We start from the raw sequence: 6,813 nt of genomic DNA on the forward strand, positions 1-6,813 counted from the left end.
TGATGCAACATGCAATTTCGTTCTAATCATCGTATTAAAGACAAGGGCCCTCATTCAGCCTCAAAACAGGCAGGACTCCCCCTGTAAGGGAACTTTCTTCTGGGCTCTTGGTCCCTTTGGTGCCCAACCTGCTGTGCATACCCTCCTTGGTGCCCTCTCTTTTTCCAGTGCACTTGAGAGTTTCTATTTGTTTTGACTTACTATGCTGAATTTCAAATTTACAGAGAAGTAGGAAGATAATACCCATATTACCATCACCTACATTTAACTGTTAATATGTTTCTACCTTTTTTAAAATTTATTTTCTAGGGTTAGTGCTGTGGTACAGTGGGTTAAAGCCCTGGCCTACAGTGCCAGCATCCCATATGAGCACTGGTTCAAGTCCTGGCTGCTCTACTTCCAATCCGGCTCTCTGCAATGGCCTGGGAAAGCAGCGGATGATGGCCCACGTCCTTGGGCCCCTGCACCCATGTGGTATACCCGGAAGAAGCTCCAGGCTCCTGGCTTCAGATCAACCCAGCTCCAGCTGTTTGCAGTCATTTGGGGAGGGAACCAGAGGATGGAAGACCTCTCTCTCTCTCTGTCTCTACTTCTCTCTGTAACTCTGTCTTTCAAATAAATAAAACAAATATTAAAAAAAATATATTTTCTAAAGCTTTAAGAATTACAGACAACATGACCTTTCCCACTGAAACCTTCTGTAGAAATCTTCCATTCATATCCCCCTTCTCCCTACTCCCTTACCCTTTATCTAAAGTTAGCCAATTTAAAAAATATCTAATTGACACTTACAGTGTTCTATTTATTTATTTATTTATTTTTTACTAAAAACACAGACAGATTTGTACTCATAGTCTTGCTTCCCTTTGTCCTTTGCTACAAAGGTTGCATCCTATACACAGTTTTTGGCACTTCATTATTTCGTGGACCAGCATCTTTGAGGGATCATGCCGGATGAATACACCAAGAGCATCCTCTTTCTTTGTACGGCTGCCTACTTCTCTATCACATTGGCGATACCACATTTATGCAACCATTTCTCTACTGATGGATATTTGAGTGGTTTCCTGCTTGCTATTCGTGGTGGTGGTAGTGCTAGTGGTAGAACATATAATGCCTCAATGAGTAACTCTGTATGTGTCATTTTGTATTTGCGCAGTTATGTCCTTACAGTTCTAGAAGTGAGATTCCTGTGTCAGAAAGATAAACACAACAGTACTCTTCATAGATAGTGATAAATTCCCCTCCAAAAGAGCTATATCATTTCACGTTGCTAACAACACATAACAGTGCAAGTTGAGAACCCATAATCTGAAAATCTAAAATCACACACACACAAAAAAATCCCAAATCTGAAACTTTGAGTACTGACTTGATACCACAAGTGGACACTTTCACAATGACCTCATGTGACAGGTCAGTCAAAACACAGGTGCATTTGAAATGCTGTAGAAAATCACATTTAGGCTATGTGTATATAAGTGTATATGAAACATAAATGGATTTCATATTTACATTTGGGTCACATCCCTAAGATATCTTATTATGGATATGCAAATATTCCCAAGTTAAAATTAAAAAAAAAGCAAAACCAAATAAAGGATACACCACATAGTACCTGTGTCTCCCAAAACTCACCCATAGAATAGTACTAAAATTGAGATTTTTGCCGATGTTGGGGGAAAATGATATCATAATCTGAATGTTTATCTCTGTCTTTATGATTAAGACTGAGGAACTTACCATAAGTTTTGAGAACATTTTTTTCTTTTTTTTATGCTCTGTTAGGTATTTTATTAAGTTCAGAGGTGTTCATCATTTTATTCTCAATTTCCAGGAACTCTTTATGGCAAAGAAATGAATCACTTGGCTGTGAAATGTTTTAAATATTCTCTCCTAGTTTGTTATTTGTTTTTTGGGCCTTATAATATTATTTTTAAAAAGATTTATTTATTTATTTATTTGAAAGGCAGAGTTACAGAGAAAATGAGAGAGAGAGAGAGAGAGAGAGAGAGAGAGAGAGATCTTCCAATCTGCTGGTTCACTCCCCAGATGGATGCAATGGCTGGGGCTGGGCCAGACCAAAGCCAGAAACTAGAAGTGTCTTCTGGGTCTCCCACGTGGATGGCAGGGGTCCAAGCACTTGGGCTACCTCCTGCTGGTTTTCCTAGGCCATTAGCAGACAGTTGGAAGGGAGGTGGAGCAGTTAGGACACGAACTGGCACCCAAATGTGATGCTGGTGTTGCAGGCAGCAGCTTTACCTGCTATGCCACAACACTGGCCCCTACAGTATTATTTTAATACAAAAACCTTTTGAAAAGAAAACTTTATGGAGCCTTCATTGTAGCACAGCAGGTTAAGCTGCCACCTGTGATGCTGGCATCTCATATTAGAGTGCCGGTTTGAATCCTGGCTGCTCTGCTTCTGATCTACCTTCCTGCTAATGCTCCTGGGAAGGCGGTGGAACATGGCCCGTCATTCATGTGCGAGACCTGGATGGAGTGCCAGCCTCCTGGCTTTGGCCTGGTCAAGCCCTAGATGTTGTAGCCATTTGGAGTACGAACCAGCAGATGGAAATTGTTTCTCTGTCTTTCCCTCTCTCTGTCACAGTGCCTTTTTTTTTTTTTTAACTTTTACTTAATGAATATAAATTTCCAAAGTACAGCTTATGGGTTACAATGGCTTCCTCCCCCCCATAATTTCCCTCCCACCCGCAACCCTCCCCTCTCCCTCTCCCTTTCCCCTTCCATTCACATCAAGATTCATTTTCAATTCTCTTTATATACAGAAGATCAATTTAGTATATATTAAGTAAAGATTTCATCAGTTTGCACCCACACAGAAACACAAAGTGAAACATACTGTTTGAGTACTAGTCTCTTCCAAAAGACTTGTTAACTGGTTAATGGTTATGTATAGGAACCCATTTTAAAACTTGCACTAATTTTACAGCCTACCAATCATGCAATTCTTTTGTTGCTTATGGTATTTTTCCCTTTGATATTTTGAGGATTTCTACATATATAATAATTTATAACTACAGGCAGTTTTACTTCCTTATTTCTAATTCTTTTACCTCTAAATGCTCCTCTTACTTGTCTTTGTTTCCCCAGCAAAATAGATGTTAACTATGGGGCTAATTGTGTGTGTGTGTACATAACTAGGTGAAGAAAGAATCTACTGATTTTTTATTGTTCTGAGTTTTTGAAATGAGTAATGGGGATTGATTTTGTGAGATTTCTTTACAGAATCAAAGGCAATGACCATTAGCTTCTCAAATACAGGCCTAATATTTAATATTAATGGGTTTCCCATTATTGAAGCCTTCTTACAATTCCAGAATAAACCCTAACTGGTTGTTGTGTATTTTATTCAATACAGTATTGGAGTCTCTGTAACAATATCTTATTTAGAATTTGTTCCTCAACATTTGAAAGCATGATTAGGGGCCAGTCTTCTTTTATTATGTACAATCTTAGTCACTTTTATCGGTTTTCCATTCGCTTCATAAAATGAGCTAGAAGTCTTCCTGTATGTTCTTTACCTGTATATTTTAAGTAACAGTGATATTATCTGCTCTTTAAAGGTTTGTTGTCATCCCCTTGTGAGATCACCCAGGCCTAGCATTCTTCACTATGGGGAGAGAGGGCTCTTGACTGAAGGTTCTTTGAAAGATGTGTTCACTTGTACTTCTAGCCCAATCGTAGTTGCCCTGCACGGCAGAGGACTGCAGGTGGTATAAAGTGGAAAGCAAGCTCTCATGGCTCTAGGATACCTTTCCCGAGCTGCATAAGCTAGGTGGTCGATTGAAACGGTAAAGGATCAATAGTGACAAAGAGTCTTTGCTTGGCCAAACTTTAGTTGGGCTTCTGAACTCCCTGTGCCCTTCTTTAGAGTCCAGCTTTAGCAAACACCCTGCCAAGTCAGTTGTGTGAGGCTCCCTCAACCCCTCCACATCTCCCCAGGTTCCTCACCCTCCCACATTTCCCAGGGGATGCCTGCCCCACCCTGGCCTGTCTGAAGTAAGACTCTTGTTAGGTCAGTGTAGCCAGAATCCCCATCACTGCTATGTTTCCTCTCGGTCACTTTCCATCCAAGACCCCCACTCTGCTCCTTAGCTATAAACTCCCACTTGCCCACGCTGCACTAGGAGTGGAGCTCCTACAGCCGCTCCCCGGGTCCCACTGCCTTGGCGCCTACACCTATCGTGATGGTCCTGAATAAAGTCTGCCTTGCCTTGCTTTGAGAAGAGGCTCTTCCTGGTGCCCACCGCGCCCACTTGCCCCCTTCTGCCATAACGTGGCCTGCCGCCAGGGGGCGCCGGTCGACTCGGCCGGGAGTGGGAGAGTTAGTATGGGCCGCACCGCCCCCAGCAGCTGCGGATGTGGCACAGGATGCCAGCAAGAACACGGCGGTGAGCGCCCTGGAGCCTCCTCTCCACTTCTGAGCCAACCAGAGGAATTTGGAGAGGCCGAAGCCCGCAGACACTGCGGGGAGATCGGTCTGTGCCCCAGGAGAGGTCCAGGCTGTTTCCTGTGTACAAGTCGTGGCCTTTGTCGCAGCCCTTCGCAGAGCTGCCACGCCCCCAGCTGCACGTGCAGCAGCAGGCGGTGGGGTCTAGGGGCCACCTGGGCTGTGAAGGGGCACCGGGGGCCCAGCGAGTGCTGTCTGAGCTCGGCCAGCACCTCTTCCCTGCTGTTGCTTCCTTCCCCCGATACCCACGCCCACCCAGCAGCACCAGGGCTGACCAGACCTTTCCAACCTGAAACCCCAAGAGGCAGGGCCGAGAACAAGTGCGATGGCTCATTGGAGACCTTTAAAATGTGAGTCAGTCCCTGAGTGACAGCCAGCTACGGCTGCTGACTGTCCCTAAACACTCAGTGTGGCCCTGGGAGTTCTTAGTCTAGGCCTGCTCCCCCCCACCCCGCCCCCGGCCTCCAGGGCGGCCCAGCTCTGGCTGTACCGTTACCCAGTGGGCTGTGGTACCAGGAGCTTCCCACCAGTGAGATTCTCATGTGGAGGGACCTGTGGAAAGTTCTCTGGGGAGGCTTCTGTCCCTGACTTTCCTTCTCGGTGGCTACTTGCCTGCGTATCCTCCTATCTTTACACCAGCTGTGTGGGACAGAAGGAGGAGCTAGGGGGAACCCTGGCCTTGGGGCCTGTTAGGGTGCAGCAGGTTAAACTGGAGTCCCAGCAGAAGATGGCCCAAGGGCTTGGGCTTGGCCATTGGTGTGGGAGATCTAAATGAACACTCAGGCTCCTGTTTGATTGCTGCCATTTGGGGAGTGAACCAGCTGATGGAAGAGCCCTCTCTCTCTGCCTTTCAATTAAATACTTTTTTTTTTTTAAATAGAGAAGCTTGACCTTGGGGGCCACAGACTAGTATTTTAACCCCTTGCAAAATATATTATATAAATAGGGATATTCTCTTCTGATGTTTTCCTCAAGATTTATTTATTTATTTGAAAGACAGAGAGAAGGAAAAGAGAGAGAGGATGGGGGAGAGAGAGATCTTTCATCTGCCAGTTCACTCTCCAAATGGCCCATGACCAGGACTGGGCCAGGCCGAAGCCAGGAGCCAGGAACTCCATCCTTGTGGAGGGGCCCAAGTACTTGGGTCATCTTCCACTGCTTTCTTAGGTGCATTAGCAAGGAGCTGAATTGGAAGTAGACCAGCTGGCTCAAACCAGCACCCATGTAGGATACTAGCACTGCAGGCAGAGGCTTAACCTTCTGGGCCATAGCACTGGCCCCCAGAAAAAACTCTTTAACTGCTTTCTTTTCAAGCTTACTCTGTTTCTTTGGATTTTACATCATATAAGCTAGGTCCCACATGTTTGAAGTCTGCCCACCCAAGTATAGAAACACAAGCTGTTAACATTTATGCCCATGCATCAGTATCTGCTTTTCTGTGCCCTGTTCTATAAGCTGTCACTGCATCCCCTCTGCCTTGGCAGCCAATCTGGGCAACACCCCTCTGGTTCAACCTCAGCACCCTCCCTTGGACACATGCTAGGTGTCACTGCCCCTTCAGCTGAAGACATAGGGTCAGTTGAAAGGTGGTGACGTCTCTTCTTGGAGTGAACCTTGAAAGGCTGAATTTTGGTGGGCAGAGACATTGGCAAGGCAGATATGAGGCTACTTCAAAAAGTTGATAGAAAAATGAAGTGGAATGACACGTATATTTTGGGGCAAACAATTTGGAAATCCATGCAGTTTTTTCACAATACTCACTTTCCATGAACCTTCCAAAGATCCCTTGTGAGCATAGATTTAAGATTTTTTGTTTTGCACCAAGAAAAACACTTTTAATCCCATTTTCCACAATGTTTTTGAAACACTCTCATATTGTCTAAGGGTCTGGAGTTGGGGCATGGGAGGGTGGGTGCAATGGGCCATGATAGAATGGTAGGAATGGCAGAGCCCAGAGACAGGAGGAAACTGGTGTGAGATAGGGGATAGAAGACAGGAACCTGCAGGGTGTGAAAAGCTCAGGGTGTTTGACTAGAATGCAGGGGGCAGGGCAAAAGGCTTTGGGTATTTCTGCGGGTGGAGATGTAGATTTTCAGGGTTTGCACAATGGAGCATGCCCAAGGTGGTTGTGGTGAGAGCCTTGGAGACCTCCACCCTCTCTCCCAAGAGCTTTGCAAATGCTGTGAGGGCAGGGGTTGGGATTGTTCAGTCTCCAATCTTCAGAGTCTCCTGGGTCCCCTTGACTTCATCCCGGTGAGTCTGGTGCTTTGTAGGCACCCATGGACTTTCAAACAAGTGAAGGCAGAGAGAGAGAAAGGAAAAGAAGGAAGAGGGAGTGT

The sequence above is a fragment of the Lepus europaeus genome, chromosome 2, assembly GCF_033115175.1.
Source record: "Lepus europaeus isolate LE1 chromosome 2, mLepTim1.pri, whole genome shotgun sequence".
Lineage (NCBI taxonomy): Eukaryota > Metazoa > Chordata > Mammalia > Lagomorpha > Leporidae > Lepus > Lepus europaeus.